The sequence below is a fragment of the Rhea americana genome, unplaced genomic scaffold, assembly GCF_003343005.1.
Source record: "Rhea americana isolate MKP2758 unplaced genomic scaffold, rheAme1 scaffold_72, whole genome shotgun sequence".
Lineage (NCBI taxonomy): Eukaryota > Metazoa > Chordata > Aves > Rheiformes > Rheidae > Rhea > Rhea americana.
In genome coordinates this window covers 1,918,193-1,938,133 of record NW_028186890.1, presented here as the reverse complement: position 1 = coordinate 1,938,133, position 19,941 = coordinate 1,918,193, and the positions used below count along the sequence as shown (strand labels likewise).

The following is a 19,941-nucleotide window of genomic DNA, read 5'->3' as shown; positions in this document are numbered from 1 at the left end:
CACACACACACACACAGGCGTGTGAACGCGCGCGCACGGGCGGGTTCGAGCTGGAGCTGATGGCGGGGAGAAGGGGTTTCGGCTGTGCGTTGCAGGGATGAAACTCAAAACTGAAAGAAGCGGCAGCGCTCCTGGGAATGTGTCATCTCGGAAGGGAGGGAGGCAGGAAGAAAGGGGGGGGAGATAGCTGGCATGTGGAAGAAGATGGGAGCCTAACTCACTGCTGTGCAGAAGGGAAATCCAACTTGTAGATCTGAAATACACGAGGCTGAGCTTGGAAATGCGATCGGACCTGCTCTTGAAATAGAGCGAGAGAGGAAAAGGGAGGCAGAGACTGGAGAGCTCTCATCCTTCTCCCCCTCTCTCTTTCCTGCTCTCCCCAACGAAGAAACAGAAGTTTATGCGCCTCAGTGCTGCTGGATCTTTATAGCTGCTGGACAAAAGATGGAGAGGAAGCTGGAATGAAGAGCGAAGGRAGCCCGGTGCTTGTGCAATTCACAGCTGAGAGGACAAATCACGCCTCCCCAGGGCTCTTCTGTGCCCCATCGGGGGAGTTTTAACATCAGAAAGATTTTCAGAAGTGGGGAGGGGGAGCAAAGGGGAGAGTGGGCGTCGAAAACACGCATCCCAAGTGTTTAAAAAATAACGAGGGGATGGATTTATTCTTGACAGCTGGTGGGATCCTTGAATTTTTTTCTCCTCTCCCTCCCTCCTTCATTCCATTTAATGTGAGATTATGAAAACGCAGAGGAGTTGAAGGGAAGGCAAAAGGATATAACGTGGAGTTTGAAGCGAGGAGAGGGTGCTGATGCTGTGGATTGCTGGCTTCTTGCTGAAATCAAAAATCCAATTGCGCACTGGGTTGTGATTGGAAATCTAATCAGGTCTTTGGAGAGGGGGGAGAGAGACTAAAAGTTTATTGTTTTGATACACGCAAATAAAAATTTAAATGCAAAAGGAAGTTCTCTGCTAACGGAGCTTGGGGGATAGGGAAAATCGAAGAATGGGAACCTCCGTTCTAATGTGGAGACGCACGGATTGGATAATTGATAGTGCAGCAAAGAAGGGGGAAGAAGAAAACTGCCTGGCAAGACCTGGATCTTAACAGTCACAACAAAATTACATTAAAAGAATACAGATGGAAGGTTCCTTAGAAAGAAATACAGCCCTTTCTGCTCTCCAGAGAAAAACTAAATAGTGAGCAATGGAGAGCAGAGGAGCCAGAGAGGCAGAAAACCTCAGAAAARAGAAACTAGGCAAAGGATCCACAGTGGAATGAAAAGTTTCGGAAAGGAGAAGGACCATTCATTCTCTGCAAGGGTTTTGGTTTTTTCCTGTTGTTTTAAACCCCTCTTCTCCAGCAAAGGCAAAGATCAATGCTACTGCTACGGAAATTTTAAACCAGAAAAGTTGAAAACAACAGAGGAAAAAAAGGACAGAGAAGAAGGAAAAATTGCCAAAGGGGGAGAATTCAGCAGTGCTGGGTTGGATTGGCACCTGTATGGACTGAAAGTGATTGGAAATTGCCATTGGATATATTATATTTTTATTTTCCTTTCTTATTTTTAATTTTGGTTTGGTTGCTGAAATGAAATAGTTTTCCTAGCCCCTCCCCCACCCGGGTTTTTCATAACCACTCGGATTTCCAGCTGGAGAGTCTTTGAGGATACAGTAAGTGCACTTTCCATTTTATTATTTGTTAGAAAAGAAAATAATGCCCCATTGCCTCTCCTCTTTCTTCCTTCTCCCTTGTCACTTGGTTTGATCCCCCTACCTGACCCCCACTTAAAAAAAAAAAAAAAAAAAAAAATCTGATGCATTCTTAAGAACTGAATTTTGCTAATATTTGGGGGGGGGGGTCAGGAAGGGAGAAGGGAAGGAATAAGGACAGAAACAAAATCTTACAGCAGCTGAAATGTTCCTGTTAGTGAAACTCCAACCTTGGTAGGATGTTGCAGATGCCTGCCTTGTCTGCCTGTGGCTCTGTAGGGTTTGTAAATGTTCACTAGCAAAGAAATGTTTCTGAGAAAGCCCCTGCAGTGAGTGGTAGCGTGCTGYCTGATTGCCCAGTCTGTAGAGACTACTGCAACTTGCATAGAATTAGATGCATGGAAGAGATTTATTTATTTATTTTGTAAGTGTTTAAAACAGAAGGGCTCCAATTTAAATCCTGGCAGCTAGTCTGACATTGCAGATCAATATGTTGTATTACCAGGAAAATTTTATAATCAGGCAGAGAGACAAAGCCGCTTTTGGTGCAAGCCGGGGGTAGGACAAGAGGTGGTAATGGATTTTGAGGAGGCAGTGCTGGGAGAAATGGTGTATTTTACACTGCATTGCTAAAAGCAAGTAGTAGCAGGCAGAGAGAGGGCATTCTGCTGTTGAAGGGGAGTTTTGAAAACTGCTGTACAAGCCACCCRTGCCCTCCAGATCTCCTAGGAAATTCTCTGTGATTTTGTGGTGAATCCTGGCTCCCCTAGGACTTCCCTAGCAGTTGAAGGAGATTGACTTGATTGACAAGCAGTGAGGATACTATGGTATTGGGGGAGGGGGGGTTGTTATTATGATATTAAAAATAATAAAAAATAGCTTKTAGCTCATGGGGTTTACAGATTAGCAATTAGTAACAAATCAGTAAATGTCTGTCTCTCTTTCTGGAGAAATGTGATGTGGGGGTGTGGAATGAAGGCAAGATAACATGGTGTTTAAAATAGAGGTCCTTGTGTTCCTGTGGAGAAGAGTGCCACTTCCGTCCCCTCTCCTGGCATGACTGCTTACCTTGTAGATAGGGATTTTCTTCCTCTTTTTCCCCCTTCTGTCCTCTCTCATCTCCACCCTTCTCAACCTTGGCCTTCACATGTAGAGGCTCCAATTGAATGTCTTCATTAGGCCAAATTTCGTGCAGGAGGAGGGAAGGAAACACATAATTAAATGAACTGTTGGACAAAGATGGATATTTTTTGGCAGGCAGGGTGCAGAAGTTGCTTTGCCATTCATTTTACTTTACTCTAGCAGCAGTATTCTGGAGGAGGGGAAGGAAGCAGAGATGGAAAAGGTGTTGGTAGAGCTGGATCTTGATTTTAACATATTTTTCTGGCAGCATTTCCCTCATCTCAAGCCTTCTGCGTGAAGCAACACAAACCAGAGCGCTAACTTCTATAATACATAAATATTAGCTTCTTCCTTTTTCGCATCTTTGAATTCTTTCACATCACCACTGTTATTTTGGGTAAGCCTCTTGTATTTCTTGGTGTAAAGCAAACGAGACCTTCTGTCTTTCAGCTATGTCCCATGTGCTTCTGTTTGGACGTCATGCCTCTTAGGTGTTGGTTGCTTGTAAAGGATTATGATTTAGGGTCCAATTCTGCTCCCAGGGAAATCCCTGGAAGTTTTTGTTTTGCCACGCAAATGAATCAGACCCTTTGCGCTGTTGTGTTTAGATAAAGAAGGAAGGAGGCACAACAAAAATTGTTCCTTCCAACTCCAATTACTCTCATCCTTCTCAGTATTCCATAGCTAAATAAGTTTAGTATGAAATGGTTTTGCCTCATTTATTTCTCTGGGCACATGTTTCCTGGTGGGACACTAAGTGGGTAATAAGTCTGGCAGCATCTGGAAACATGCACAAAATTATACTCTCCATTCCTTCTTGTATTATTATAAGTCTGTGCCCTATTGTGGGCTACACTTACATCAGCAGTTGCAGTAATAGAGCAGCTAAATTTATGTTAAGCTGCTGCTCAGTAATTACTGAAGGAAAAAGAAGCTGGCTAAGGAAAAGGCATCTCTGAGCTTTTGCCTGGATTGCTGTCAAGTGAGCACATAAACAGAAAAATCTGATAGAGCAAGTCTACTTTTTGACAATAGAAAGCTGCCATAGGTGCCTCATTCATTTTGTACAGTAACTAGCAGGAGGATTTTTCTTGATGTGATAAGGAAGCACTGGGAAAATTTAGCCACCAGTTTGGGCTGAAATAGGCAAACCTTGTCAACATTAAAAATCTGGGAATGTATGTCTGTATCTGAAGAGGCAACAGTTTCACACTTCAGTGAATCATTCACTTAATACAGTAGCCAAAGACACACGGAACAGCTCAGAGTTTAACTCGTTTGGTCTTGTACTAGGGCTGAGTTTAGAATTTCTCAGTACTTGCTCGGGGACTTATCCAAAGCCCAAAGAGCTGATCTTAAAAGAAATATCAAAAACATCAAACCAAACATGTACCTAAATGAGGAGCAACAAATCTTCTTGAGCGGAGGCGAGAGCTAGCTGTTTCTGCTGCTTCCCTTGTGCTTATGCTTGAGCACAGGTGTATCATTCAGCAACATATGCTGATCCTGCAGGCTGTCTCCTCTTCCAAAATGTGGGCAATCCATTCAGTAATCACCTCGGGCAGCTAGGAATTTGGCTCTGTACAGTGACCCATTCTGTATGTATTTAGGTGCCAAGTGCTAGTACAGAGGGAAGGAGAAAGCTATGTTTGGAGAGTCCTGCTCTATTTGCTGTAGTGGTTTTCTAGAAGGTCAGAGATCATGTATCTCAAACTTCAAGTTTCATTGGCARACTGTTGTTGAGTAATGCAAGGGGGTAGCTAGTGCATGTCTTTCACACATCAGGAATGATTTGCACTGGTCTAGAATAGGAGCAGGTTCAGGTTGCCGGAGAAGCAAATTCTGTGTCACAGTATCTCCCACCCTGATAGTATTAGCAAGTGAAAAACAAATTTTTGAAATRAGTGAGACCCAGGAAAGAATGTTTGAGATGTAAATGGATAGAAGCAATCATGTGAAACTAGAGAACGAGAGGGGTTCCCAAGATACTGTCATGGCTCCCATCCTCTAGGCTTTAAAACCTGTGACCTAAAAAGCTGCATCACATTCACATGAAAATGCTTATTGTTGCAATATGAAACAGGAATATTTTYCACAGGGTTCAGGCCAGGTTTTTAGTGAGTGCTGAGGGAGATTGGTGCTGGTGAAAAGCATAAGCTCAAACGAGTGAAGTCCCAGTGTGTTTGCTGAAGGAAGGCACTGTGGCAGCGTGCCGAAGCTGCCGTTTCAGTCCTGATGCTGGCCTTTGCTTTGACCCTTTGCGCCTTACTTGCCAGTAAGGGRAGGAGAAGAGAGAAAAGGATGATGGAATTAGTGCTGTTTTCAGTGTGGGAGGGAAGTGACTCCAAAGAAATGCAATTAGCATCCGCCAAGTTATTGGTGGCTTGACTAGAGTAGTCAAGCTGGCTAGACTTTGGGCTAGGAGAGAGCCTCATTCTGCATCCCCATCCGTTCACCTGCCAACAGGTCCATGAAAACCATAACAAAAAACATACCTCCTTCAGTTTCAAAGGATGAGAAAGACTATAGTAATAGCAGTAGCCACGGTGGTCTTGAAGCCGGTTTTGTAACCTTCTCCAATTCTGGCARCTTTGGCAAGGGGTTATCCTGGTGAGCGGCCGTTGGAAAGAGTTCTGCCTCAGCTCCCCTTAATCGCTGTTATGGCAAAAGACAGTAGGGCTTGACATGTGGCATTTTTTGGAGAGGTTTATTTAATCACAGTATATAGAAAAGAAGGGTCCCTGTTATTTACTATCGCATAGTAATTTCTTCCCCTGAAGGAAAAGCGAGATGAGCATGCTAGTGGTGCGTTTTAATTGCAAATACAGGAGCTATAATACCGGGAAATGAATTAACACAGAGTTCCTGGTAGGGAGCCTGGATATTTTGCTATCGGTTGGAGGGAAAGGCAAAAATCAGACGCTTGTGCACGCACACAATAAAGGAGAATGAGGATTTACATTTGGTATCCAAGGAAGCGGGAGCAGAATCCAGCAGGGCTTTCTGTTCTTTGTTTAAATGTTGCCATAGCAATATCTCAGGGCACAAGTTACATGTTTTCCACTTCTTGAGTTGATCTTTTCTTCTCTCTCCCTCTCTGTTTCTCTGCTCACCAACCAAGGGATCTCACCACAGAACTTTGCACAACGATAGGCAGAGCAGCTCGATGGCTRCGTTATCTGTCCGCTTATGTCTGTCTCTTATTCCCTGTCATTTGCTAAAATGTTGGAAACTGAATTAGGAGAAAATTTTGGATGGAAATGGAGTGTGAGGCTCCTGTTAGGACATTGAGCATATTAAAATATTTTGTATAGTGGCGATATGTTAATTGGATAGCTGCAGGCAAGTGAGATGTAGCAGTCGCTGATAATTAGAAACAACGATGAACTTGCCAGGACCGAATCTATTCCTTGGGCAGATTAAAATGCATTTCAGGTATATACCAAAGCTTTTCTAAACTTAAATACTCACCCCGCTCCACTGTAAGATCTCTTGAAATTCGATTTTCATAAAGCAGAAACGATATTTGCTATTGCTGCCTGTGAAAGGGAGAGAGGCAGTATTGGATCACCGAATAAAGTCTCTCATAGTAGTTGCTGCAGAGCTTGTACTTGCTATGTGAGGACCGAGGAGATGTAGTGTAGCAGGAAAACCAGGAGAATTAGAAAGCAAACAACCCAACCCCAAAATAAAGCAAAAAACTCTAGCAACGATGCCCTCACATGTAACTAGGTAAACCTTGCTCAGGACTATCACAGCAAAATAACTAAAATGAATGAGTTTTTGTCTGAAACCTAGTGGTAATTCAGAGCATTTAGAAATGCTGTTTGTGTATGAAGGATCTTCTTTCAGTTATTTTACAGCTGAGGGGTCCCTACAGTCCTGTGCATCAAAATAATCCTCAGAAATATGGATGTGGTTTCCTTTCATATTCATACAGACAATGTAACATGAACTGGTTTCCTGAAAGCCCCAGTAGATACTACTTCTCTATCATTGTACATATAAGAATGATTACTTTGAGGGTCAGCCCGAATGCTGATAACCAGTGGGTAATATTTTTTTTTAAGTATTGAAGTAGTTCAGATCTCCAGCACATTTTATTTTTACTTACAAACCTCTTTGCTTTCATGTCAATAACCTGTGCACTCACATGCCATGTTACATGGCAAATAAAGTCAAGCATATTAAGGACTGTAGAACCTTTTGTTTGTCCATGAGTGAGTACAACATGGGTAACAGCAATGCAAATTGCCTCATGGCTTGTCAGTGTACCTGAAGGCATCACCGCCTCAGGCACAGGACCACCTTAGAGCTCAGGCAGAAGTTCACGTACCTTGAACTTAAGGATTCTTTTGATTTTTATTCAGTAATACCCATTTTTCTATTCTAATGCAACACAATAATACATCAGAGCCAGTCTGTTGTACAGTARCTTTTCCATGCAACCAAACCACCAAATAATCTTTTTATTATTACTTAAAAAAAAAAAAAAACTAATTTCTTTCCTCTTCTATCACTGTGCATTGATGAAACGCAGTTTGTAGCTTTGTTGATGACTTCMGTTAGGGGTTGTTCCTCCTCTGTGGTTTTACTTTTTATTTTTTCTCCTGTAAGAAGCACCAAACCTGTTTCAGCTGTAGAAATTAACAGTAGGACAAATGCTTGTGTGTACAGACATAAAAAGGTRATCTGAATGTCATTTTGAATCAATACGCCACAAAGTCCACTTTTCTGTCTGTCTAAATTTCTAAATGCCCCACGTTTCTTTTGCAGCCTTTAATGACATTCCAGGTAGTAATTATTCTTTTTCATCGGTATATAATGTAATAACCCATGAGTTATTGAAATAATCTGGTCTTTTTTGCTCCTATAGCACAAACTCAGTTTACATTAAAAAAAATAAAGTATTTTGTGAAATGTCATATTTTTCAGTTGAATTCTCAGTCATACCTAAGAGAGTTTGGTGCTGGTGTAAATTTGTGTGTTGCCTGTTCACATAAATAATAATTATTATGACATTTTGTAATTTTTGTAACAGAAAGTTTTAGAGTTCACCTTTTAAAGGCTACAGAAGAGAACTGCAAGAAGAAAAAAGGGCTAACCTAAGGAACTGCAGTTTTTCCTCCCTCAATGCATACAACTTTCAAATGAAGTGCRCAAAAATATATTAGATTCCATGAGCTTCATTGCCAAAGGGCATACATGTTGCGCTAAGGGTTTTTTACTTAGCTGTTTGGTTTTACAAGAATTTTCTCTGCCAGTACACTATTTGTGAGGCCTTGTCTGAGAGGCAAGATCTTTGACAAGTGGTTATATATTATTTTTCCAGAGGCAAACTTTTATATTTGTTGCATCATTTAAAGAACTGAGGTACATTTCTCTAAGGGCTGTTGATGGCACAGCTACTAAAGGGAAAGGATGGTGACCCCATTAGCATTTCAGGTTGCTCAGATGTAGTGCACAGTCTCCTACTTCAATAAGATTTTTATTGCATTTAACGCTCGTGTGAATCTTGACTGTATATGGTGCAGGAAATTAAAACCATAATGGATTTCTCTTTTGGACTGGAAAGAGGTCGAAAACCCTCACCTTCAGCAGTTGTTTGTGTTGATATTCCTCTTTTTGTAATGCACATTTCACTGAGTAGGCTAGCCCTGAAGATTGAGCTATATACGGTAAGAGATGGACTGTGCAGGTATCTGTTGCAGATTACTGAATCAAACCAGAGTTCAGGATGAGTTACTCCTTAAGTACCTTTCTGTAATGTGTGGGAAAAAAGTAATTATCTTTTTATGGGAGATTTCAGTTTTGAAGATATATATGAAAATCTCATGCAGTGATAATAAAATATCATTAAGAGTTGCAGAGAACTCTGATAATAATTTCCTATCACCAAAGGTATTGTATCAGATATCAAGTATCATCTATATCAGATTTTACTGTGGCAAAGAAAGATGAAGATGATGGTTGCCTATAGCAAATGAAAGATAAAATGCAGCCAATAATGCTGCTTCAAAAGGACCTACCTTCTAAAGCTGAGGAAAATCATGAGAAAAATTGATTGGAGAGAAAATATAGATGGAAGATTATGAAGAAAAATTGGGAAGTTTCTAAGGAGAATATATTATTTTGCCAGAGAAAAGYTAGAATCATAAAAGAATTCATGTTTGATTATGAGGCTATCTTTGATGCAAGGGAAGATGAAGTAAAAAAAATAAAAAATTAAATCAAAATCAAAACAAAGTAGCACATAGTAGGGGAAAAATGAGGAAGRCAAATAACAACAAATATAAATCATAAGCTCTACAGTGAATACAATTGATAAGAGAAACATAATTTCCCAAAGACTTCCAAAAATATCTTGATAGGAGAGGATGGGTAGGATGAGGGGGTCAAAGTTAGAATGTGCCATAAATGAGGGTCTCTTATTGCTSTTGTAGATATCCCACAAATAGTTTTTAGCAGTAGTGATGCAGAAATGGCAGAAGTATTCGGTAAGTACTTCCATAGCTGGAAAAATCAGGATTTAGGATACCTACCATGAAAAGATAAAGGAAGTAAAGGATATTGAACAACATCGGTTAGGGATAAATATTTTTAAATCAATAATTTGTTTTCTTTTCCCTAAGAGTACTACAAAGCACCTCTCTGGAAAATACTCAAGCAATGCAAGTGCAATGACCTTGTTAATCATTGACCAGTTAGTCTAACATAAGATTTAAACAAAATAACAATGGATGAAGCACACAATCCAGTTGATAGAGAATTAAGGCCAGGAAGATGGTTAACGGCAATCAGTATAGCTTTATGGAAAGTGTTTTTTATTAAACGAATGATTTACTATAATGATATTGCAAGCTTGGTAGATAAAAGTTGCCATGGATATACAGAGCGCTTGAACTTTGAACTGCATAGGGTACTTATTTAATAGCTTGGAAAAACTGACCAGATATTCATAAAAATAATTGAGTGGAAATATTTTTGAATGGGATTTTTCCAGTGGAATTATATAGGTACAAAATACAATAACTCTTTTTGCCACGTTTTTGTATCAATGATCTAGCGATATCTAAATGATCGCTGACAAAAAACTGCACTTAACCTAAGTGTAAGGCCCACCCTTGGCCTAATAGCCTGCATCTCAACAGCTGTTGGGATAGGAGTGTGAGTATAAACCGTGTATTTGTGAATGACTTACCCAAAATTGATAATGCTAAATAGGAGAGGGAAAATAGGAAATCTTTTGAGACGAAGAAGGAGTCAACTTGAAGAGAAGTTAAAAGAAGCATGAACATTTGTAATGAGAGAGAGATTGGGCAGGAGAGAGAATATCAGAGGAAGAAACTGCTTTGACGTTGCCAGGGGTTGGCCCATTTCGTTGCAGCCATTGCCTTGGCCTGATCAGGCTGCTGTTGGATCTTTAGAGGACCCTGCATCTGGCTCGTGGAGTGACAGCAGGGGATGCAACAAGCAAGGTCCCACACTATGGATGTGCATAAGTAAACTGAGGGGTGCTTTCTCCCTGGCATGTCCATTTGCAGGTAGCAGGGAATGGCAAGAGATCACACACAGCTAGAGCACCCAYGTCTCCAAGAGGAGAGGTAAGCAAGAAGGGGAGCCTGCACTCCCGGCCGAGGCAGGGGAGGATGCTTTTAACCCGTATGGCCTACGAAGATGTGTGAGTGATGTTACTTTTGAGGATTTATTGTGTAGGGGTGTTCAGAAATTTTTAGGTGTTTATTTTCACTTTGTAAGTGTCCACAGTTGGGCTTTCTCTCTTGTGTGGTTGATCCTGATCCTGCATGTATAGTTCACTGATTACTGGTTAATTACATGTTGTTGATAAATCAATACACTACTTTGATCTTGATTTGAATTAAATTATATGAATTGAGCGGTTTTTCCTGCAACAGTARCTAGTGGCAGCATGATAAATAAGGCAGATATGCAGAGTGGTATTGAGTGTAAAATGGTCTGTTTAAGAATGACAAATATAGGTTATACCTTCAGAACGAGGGACAGCCTTCTGTAAACTTGAGATTTCTATCTAGTTGGTTGGAAAAAACATCTTTTGAAATTGATTTTTCAAATCTAAAATATTTTATAGAGATTCATTTTGAAGACTGTGCTGAGGGTGAATAGATAGTTTCCATGTGTATTTACCTCTGTTCAGTGGCCCATGCATTAGCTTGTTCTACCTCCTTCATAGTTCATGACAAATTGAATAAGACTGCAAGCTTTGGCTATTGTATCTCTGAAACACTGACTCCTCAGCAGCCTGGGCCTCTAGCCTGAAAGAGTTCTTTTGTTTGAGCTGACACAGGACTTGGACACCTGTGTGCAAGGGAGTCAAATGTATGGGCTCAAAGCTTCTTTCCAGTGCATTTTTCTGGATATTAATCAGCTTTTGATATAGTTGGTCTTGGTGCAAGCTCAGTTCCCTTTCATGGAGYTCAACACTTCTTTCCAAGTCTGAGATAGATTAAATGTAGAGGTACCAAAGTTGGTATACCTTTCTCCCTATTTCTGTGTGCTTAATGGCAACTAAACAGTGCTCTRTTCATATTTTTCTTATGCTACCTTACCTGCCAATAACTGTTCAGCATTTTATTCAAGAAATATATATTTTTTTATCTTCATAAAATAACTTCATTTGTGAACTTGATTTTTATTTGTTTCCTTGTTTTTCTAATTTGGGTTGAAGAGGAAGGCATAGAAGAGCAAAGAGCAAAATAAACTTGGCCCTGCCCCTGTACACATTTATATTAGTTGATGTAACCTGCAACTGTATGCAGTCTGGCTGGAGTGTCTTCTAGTTTTTATAGTTATTCTCCTTCTAATATCTGGGACAGGATGTGTTTTAAACCCTTGTGGAGAAGTTACTGATGGAAATCTAAAACAAAGATACATATTTGATAGTTAGAGGTGAGATCCATGGTCCCTCTCAGTTTAGTTTTGAGTTTCATAGTCCAAGCCAGATTTCTGTGTAGTGCTTCCTGCATTCAAGAGGCTTCCTAAAGTAGTTGGGAATTTCATTGTTACAACTGAATGTGGTTGTCTTGAGAGGTCATGGACTGCGAGAAAGAGTATTCTCTCGAATAGCAAAGGGCATTCCTTTATAGGTAACTCTATTCAGTCACTGTGAACTCTAAACGGCCAAGAGGTGCTGTGTCCTGAGCTATCTASTCCTCATTTCTTTCTTCTTTTTCAAAAATAAGTGCCAAATTTGTTCATCTTAGGAGGTTCTGACCTAATTAATGCTTCCAGGATACACTCTCTATGATGCTGCAGCAGTCCCTGTGTGCAAGGAGGCGTATTTTGTAGTGACAAGTTGAAACAATCGTACTTTCTTTTTCATCTTTGACCTTCCTTCCCTACTTATCATTATCTACCCATGTAGTATATATCAACTGCAGCTAATGAAAATGTAAAACAAACTGTATTCTTTGATACTAAATTTAGTTGTCTCCTCATTACTGTTCTTTAGGAAGTCACTGAATAAGATAATAGGACATATTCTAGTAATGTGCTTCATGAAGTTCAATGTTACTGTGTCTATGTATCCAACGGAAAACTAAGACTTCTTAAGCGTCATTTTCCTTGTGACTTGTATTGTCATTTATCACTGAGCAATGCTGGGATTCATACAATATGAAATCAAAAGAGTAGTATTTTATGCTCTCCTGATGCARGTAGAAATGACTGTATACAAGGCAGTGGGAACTTGAGTTCTTTGTAGAGGAATTAACTTCCCTCCCTTTTCAGTACAGCAGGGACAGTTGAAARCCTGCCCACTTTTGAAATATTCTTGATTTTAGGAAGCTCAGGATGTGGTTAGAGACAAGGTTGTACTTCCAATAAAATCCTGCTCTATTGATTTTGCTACGCAAATTACTGTGACTTTTAGAAACTACACATCAATAGAATTTCTCTAKGTTCTTTTTCTTTCTTTATCTTTGTTTTCTTTTATTTTACTCCTTTCTGCACTCTCTACCATACTCTGAATTTTGATAAACAATCTTATTTTTGCAGGGGTTTGGAAATGTGTTAAATGATCTATTTGCTTGCTTATGGGAGAAAACTGTGGATGGTATGAATTTGTAACACACTAAGCTGCATTTAGCCTGTGCTAAGAGTGCTGGTATAGCTACTAGATGTTAGGTTACACTACACAAAGGCTTGTTACACCTGTTAGTGCTAAGAGTATCTGCCTAGGCTTTTAATGCACGGTAATTATCACTTTAAAAATTTGTACCTGATCTAAATCTCCAGGCATTTTTCCATGTGTATGTTCCCTATATGTTGGATTTTCAAGGAAGTAGGTTACATGTCCAAATTCCTTACTGCTCCCATAACAGCAGGTAACCCCTATTATTGAAATCCTATCAAATTAGCAGTCTGGGATAATTTCCTCATTACGTTTTTGTTTGTACTCCCAGCACTTCCAGGATTTTGTGATTTCATGAGGCACCCTTTCATATGTATCCCTCATACTCTTGCACACACTTCATGCAATGTTTAATTTATTAGAATTTAACTTGACAAAGTCATAATTTAAATATAGCTAAAAAGTTGCATCATAGTTCCAAAAAGTTGCATCATAGTTCCAAAAAGTTGCATCATAGTTCCATTATCTTATTACCACTAATGACCATTTGGGAGTTAGGAAAACCAAAGCTTAAGTCTAGCAGATAGTCTTGCCTGAGATGTTCTCTTTCTCTCCCAGTCCCTCTCTAACTTCCTTTGTTAGAGATTCGTGTAACAATCTCTCAAAATAGTCATGTACCTGACAGGGGCCAACATGAATTAAGTTTGCTGACTAGTAAAGCTAACTTTGGCTGCAATGCTCCTCACATCTTGACTAGAGTTCCTTGTGGATGTTGTCTGTCTGGAGCTCATCTTCTCCCAGGGGCAGCAGAGTTCAGAGGCTCTTTCTCTCATGCRGATGTATCTTGCAGACTATTATGGTAATCCACAGATTCATATCTCAATATTCAACAGGATGATTGATAGCTATAGATATGAATCTGTATCTTTATTTTCTTTTCTCAATCTTGATTCACTTCCTTAGTTTCAGAAGTTGAATTTTACTGCTGTATTTTCACTGTGAACTAATGCATGAAAATGACATTGCATTGCCTTTATTGCAGCTCCTTAGAAGAATGACTGGGGATTTGTTAGATTAGAATTTCGTATTTGGGCAGTTTTGCATAAGAATATATAAAAAGCTCTTGCAAAACTCCTAAGTTGCATTGACTATTTTAAATATCTGTGAACTGGAATGAATCACTGTAATTGAATCAGTGGTAACTGATGTATGTGCTGTCTCAGTGCTAATGTGGTAATGTATATGCTGTGCAAAGTAAATTGATAAATGGTTTGAAGAAAAGTTGCTGAAAACAAATATGATACAACCTAGATGCCATGTTTCCATGTCTCTACTCTCTTACTCTAAATTATAACACAAACTGAAGTTAACTGCCAAAGCAAAAAAGATATTACAATGCTGTTTGTACAGAAGCATGTGTATATAAAATATTATAGATTAATATTATATATATGTGTTAGTATCAAATGGTGTAGATTAATAATCAAAGTGATGACAAGCAAAAGAATTTAAATGTCCCATTATACTGCTATCCTCCTCATTATATGATCCCCAGATATCATCCTGTGTCAGACACCATAAGCAGCAGATAACTAGTTCTTTTTCTAGATTGCCGCTGTCCAGAAGGAGATGTGGGAAGAGTCAGACTTCTTAAAGTATATTTCTATCATTTATGAAACCATTACCAAGAAAAGCTTACTCAATGTCCAGTAATACAAAATGCATCAGCATTTGTCTAAAAAGACATAAAATGTTTGGCCTCAGTTCCAGCTCATCTAAATATTGTATTTTTTTAATAGAAGAATATGGAAGTATTTCAAGTTTTGACTAATACAGTTTATCTAATTAGCTTTCAGTGAAGTGTTCAGGAAGGTGATGTACACTAAGTAAAATGTTGTTGCCCCATTAGAATGAATTTGAGGAAGGTGCCTACAGCATCTGCAAAGCTACTCTCATAATGTTCTATAATAAAGATAAATGAGAAAAAGTTCTTTGATTCAGGCAGTTTGCTCTAGWACATGAAAGAATAGTGTTACATCTAGGAAATTCTGTCTTTTAATATTAATTTGTCTGTATGACTTCTGATCATTCTTGTTCTGAAGATCCCAGGCTTCAGTTTTCTGTATTCTGCAAAACTGAATGCTGTTTATCTGTTCTATAGAGCTCTTCTGCATGATTATATTRTTAGTTTCTCTGAAAATAAAACCAAGCCAGGAATATATTTTATCAGTTAGAATAGGATTGCTTTGGGTAACAAATACTCTGCTTCTGCCAGAGATTGCCCTGTGATTAATTCGCAGCCGTCACAAGTAACGGTTCAAGGTTTTGTTAGTATATAAACTGAGTTTATAAGTTAGTACTAACTGAAAACCTGTGTTTAAGTTGCACAGGTAATTATATAATTGTCTTTAAATATTTAGACTTCATATGAAAATTCAGRCCTTTATCTGCAAAACGGAGATGTGCTTGCTTCATTTTTTTTCATTCACATTCCTATATGTATATAGGATCCAACATAAACAGGATCTCAAGTAAGTAGCATAGGTAGGTTTTGATATGGTAAGAGAATATTTATTTGAATCTCAGAGGGATGAACTCAGTAACATGATGATACTGTGTTATAGGCCTATGATATAGTATCATATGTAAGAGAGCTTGAAGGCTATGTACAGGGTAACATCTAAATTCATCTAGGCTGTATGCTACTTAATTTCATGTGTTTGACATTGTGTTTGTGGATTCTCCCATGTCAGGCAGAAATCAGGATATTGTGGTGGTTTGGGCCTTGTTTTTCCCTCCRTTTTTAATAGGTGTTCTCATTAAAGTTAAATGAGAATAGATTATACACAAGTGAAATCTATGAAATATTTAATATATTCATCATTATGGAATACTGTAAAGCTTCCCTTGTGTTTAAAACATCCTTTTGTCTCCTGCTATGTTTCTTCAGGAACCACCACTATATGCAGAATTGTGTATTCTTTCTTGTAGCCTGAGTGACACTAGGCCTGAAAGGGGGGAAGTGAACAAAAGACAGCCTTGCTGGCTCTTTCTGCCAAGCGAGCTAAAAATACTCAGATTGCAAAGTACAGTGACCGAGACTCTAATAATAGCAAAAGGGGAACAATATTGGTAGCTCTTTAGAGAAAAAATGGTATAGTATTAAAGCATAAGAACTCCAAAGGGGGCAACTAGGTGATTTTTTGAAACAGTTACCTGTTTCTGAGCATTTCTCTAGCTCTGTTTAATGAATGGTTAAAAATTTGTAAGATATGGTGCTGTTCTTGCCAGCTCTTCTGTGCAGATGTGCCTGTGGACTGGAACGAAGACCATGCACAGGTAGTTGCATTATCAAAAAAATAGCAGGGCAGTAGTCTTTGTTTGACATAGTTAGCGAAGCATCTACTTCCATAAATCTCTCTGTGTAGGAGGGGGTAAGACATCTCCACACATTAGTCATGTAGTTGTCAGAAGAATTATAACATGGACTACAYGGCAACTAGTTAAAGAAGAAACTTCTAAAAGAGGAAAATGAGTAAGATTTTTTCAAAAGAAGCAATGAAAAATCCTTCCCCCYCAAACAAAAGCAAGAACGAAAAGATCAAATCTTGTATCACAGATTTCCCCCTCTGCTGGGAAAATGAGATTTGAAGAAACACCCAGATGTAGCAGAACGGACACTCTTGTGCATGGTAGTGGTTACYGCTGGAGAGTCCTTGACTCTGGTCTTTGTCTGGCCTCTGCTTCACTGTGTGAAACAAATCACACGGTCCGTGTACTCAATTTTACCTCTCTGTAACTTAGGAGAAAGTACTTTCCCTATTGCATGACAGATCCTTCCACACTTCACAGGGCCAAAATTCTCCATATAAGAGATCTCRTTCAGACATCAAAGACAGTTTAATATGATTTAAGTGAGAGTGTAGATTTAAGAGGAGGTTTTGAAAGCTTAGTTCAGAGTTGCCTGAAAGGTCCCTGAGTGAAAGGCWTTTTATAAGTGCAATTTTTATTGCAATCAGTAGCATCATACATAATACATATCGTTTCAAGGCAGAGTAAGAAGGGAAAACAAAAGAACATGTAAATCTTTTATCCTTAAGCATTCTATTAGTGAAACAATTCCGGAGACRTAGGTCAAAATCTTCTTTTGTATGATTCTATCCTTAAGAAAGRTTTTCCCCAATTTACCAGCAATTTTGTGATACCGCTAACTATTTTATATTCAGACTCTTAGTGATCTTTTTCTCCTGACTTATTTTGCCTCAGGCATAAGTTGAATTGAACAAACAAATAGAAAATAATCCCTTTCTGAAAGTTAAGCAGGATTGCAAGTCTGCCAGTTCTTACTCATGAGAGTAAATACTTGCAAACATGAGCTTATTCAAATATYGCTTTGACATTCTAGCTGTAAGTGAATAAGAAGTATTTGAGTAAAAGATATCCAGGACTTCTATACATTTTACACAGAAATTATTATTCATTCATTTTTAATTTAAATGCAAGAACGATCAGAAAGCACAGTGCCCAAACTCTATTTTACTGAACACTGTGGAATTTTAACATATTTGTCAATGCTACAGCAGTTCACAAGCTTTAAATATCATAGAATCACAGAATCAGTAAGGTTGGAAGGGACCTCTGGAGATCATCTAGTCCAACCTCCCTGCTCTGCAGGGTCACCTAGAGCATGGTAGACAGGGTTGCACCCARGYGGGCCTTGAAGATCTCCAGAGAAGGAGACTCCACAACCTCTCTGGGCAACCTGKKCCAGKGCTCCRYCACTCTCACAGGGAAGAAATTCCCCCTCACSKTCAGGCGGAACTTCCTGTGCTTCARTTTCTGCCCATTGCCTCTTGTCCTGTCACAYGGGACAACTGAAAAGAGTTTGTCCYCGTCCCCTYGACACCCTCCCTTCAGGTACTTGTACACATTGRTAASATCCCCCCTCAGTCTTCTCTTCCCCAGGCTGAAGAGGCCCAGCTCTCGCAGCCGTTCCTCATAGGGCAGATGCCTCCAGCCCTCTGATCATCCTCGTAGCCCTACGCTGGACTCTCTCMARTRGCTCCATGTCTCTCTTGKACTGGGGAGCCCAGAACTGGATACAGTACTYAAGATGMGGCCTCACCAGGGCTGAGGAGAGGGGCAGGATCACCTCCCTTGACCTGCTGGCAACAGTCTTCCTAATGCACCCCAGGATMCCATTGGCCTTCYTGGCCACAAGGGCACATTGCTGGCTCATGGTCARCTTGTCATCCACCAGCACTCCCAGGTCCTTCTCTGCAGAGCTGCTCTCCAGCAGGTCAGCCCCCRGCTTGTACTGGTGCATGGAGTTATTTTTSCCTAGGTGCAGGGCTCTGCACTTGCCCTTGTTGAACCTCATGAGGTTCCTCTCCGCCCARCTCTCCAGCCTGTCCAGGTCTCTCTGAATGGCAGCAAAGTTCTCTTTACCATAATTCACAACTTTGGTTCCTCAGTTTCACTGCTTGGTATGTCAGTTGGTTGTGTATTTACTAGRTGAACCACTGCCTGCTGCTGGATGAAAAGTTTCTGTGTGTGCATGTGTGTGTGTGCATATTAAAAAAATATATATTCTATATAGAATATAGATAGATAGATAGATTTCCTGATGCAGGAAATAGATTTCCTGACCTGATACAGCTCGTGTTAACTTGAGGTGAGAGAGATTCAGCCACAATARTACTTGCTTTGCTCCTCCTGTTTCTAATTTGCTTACCTAGCCCTTAGCAAACGTGTGCAGAAAGGTATAAAGTCAGCAATTGGCATTATGTATCATTTTTGAACCAATAAAAAAAAATGCTCTGAAATTGAATCAACGCCTCTCAACCTATGCTCTGTCCTCAGCCCGACGCTCTTATGGAAATGAGCAGCGAGGGAGCCTGGGAGAAGCCGCCGGGTTTGGGATGCGACTCGAAGGTCGTTAGATTCAGACTCGCAGGCGAGAAGCGAAATTCACAGTTCGGGACAACTTACGGGGAACACCCTGCCCCTAGGAACCTTCTCGCAGAACCAAGGGGCTTGGTGATGTCTCGGTTTCCCAGCTTAGGTTGATTACCATGAGTTTGTGTAGGAAGGCATGTCTGCTACTGAATTAGAAAATACTCTAGTGAGTAAAAACTGCTCATTTGAGCAAGGCTCTTCAGGAGGAARTGTTTGGTCGTATTTAAGGTTCTCATTACAATCTCTTGTGTTACTGTTTCTGTAGTTGAATCACTGCTAAAAAGCCACAAGTTCAGTGAAACAAAATTCAGTAAGAAATCTGGTAGGGCAAAAATGAAATGCTGAGTTCAAGGCTATACAAATGCATCTATGTTGTGTTTGCCAGTTTCATCCTACCCTTTTTTCCTCCCCTCCCCCTTTTCTTTTCTTTTTTAGACCTGTCTGTGGAGGTAACAACACAATTAGGACATCTAGATCAATATCACCAACTTGCCTGCTTTTGCTTGGCACATTAAATATCTTTTAAGAACTGAGCTTAACATAGAGTTTTTGTCTTTTTGGTTCAAAAGGTCCTTTGAATAGCTTTAGCAAATTGTTTAATCGTTTATTGATCTCATAATTATTCAGTTTGTTATTCCTTTTTCCCCCCTTTGCATCACTTCATGCAGTTTTAAAAATCCTAGATAAAGTTTAGGTTAATTCAGAGGCCCTTATCCAAGTTTTCTTCATTGCTTAAATTCTATATATAGCCAGAATGTTAAGGAAATAAGTTTTGTAGAAGTTCCTCCGCAGTTAATGAATGAGATAAAGGAGAAATTGTCCACACATTCAGAGTTCATTTCTCACATTGTAAGCAGAGGATAGTTTTGGTGCGTTTTGCAACAGGGTCATATTTTATTAAACTGATTAAATTGAATGAGTCAGAGCCATGGCTGTCTAGGAATTTAAACAAAGTTATTGACACKCTAGCTGCCAAACATACTGTATTTTTCTTTATTTTTGTGGTGGGTGTTAGGTTAAGAGAGGTGTGTACAAACTGC

At 39.6% G+C, this 19,941-nt stretch overlaps 1 protein-coding gene across 2 annotated transcripts in view; it reads left to right on the top strand.

Moving 5' to 3' along the window:
- The first annotated feature begins 174 nt into the window (after nucleotides 1-174).
- Nucleotides 175-19,941, top strand: part of LRRC4C (leucine rich repeat containing 4C) — a 99,893-nt gene continuing 80,126 nt past the window's right edge. For both annotated transcript variants that reach the window (XM_085321883.1, XM_085321882.1), the window contains exon 1: nucleotides 175-1,671. The gene's annotated coding sequence lies outside the window, so the exon portion shown is untranslated. The remainder of the gene's footprint in view (nucleotides 1,672-19,941) is intronic.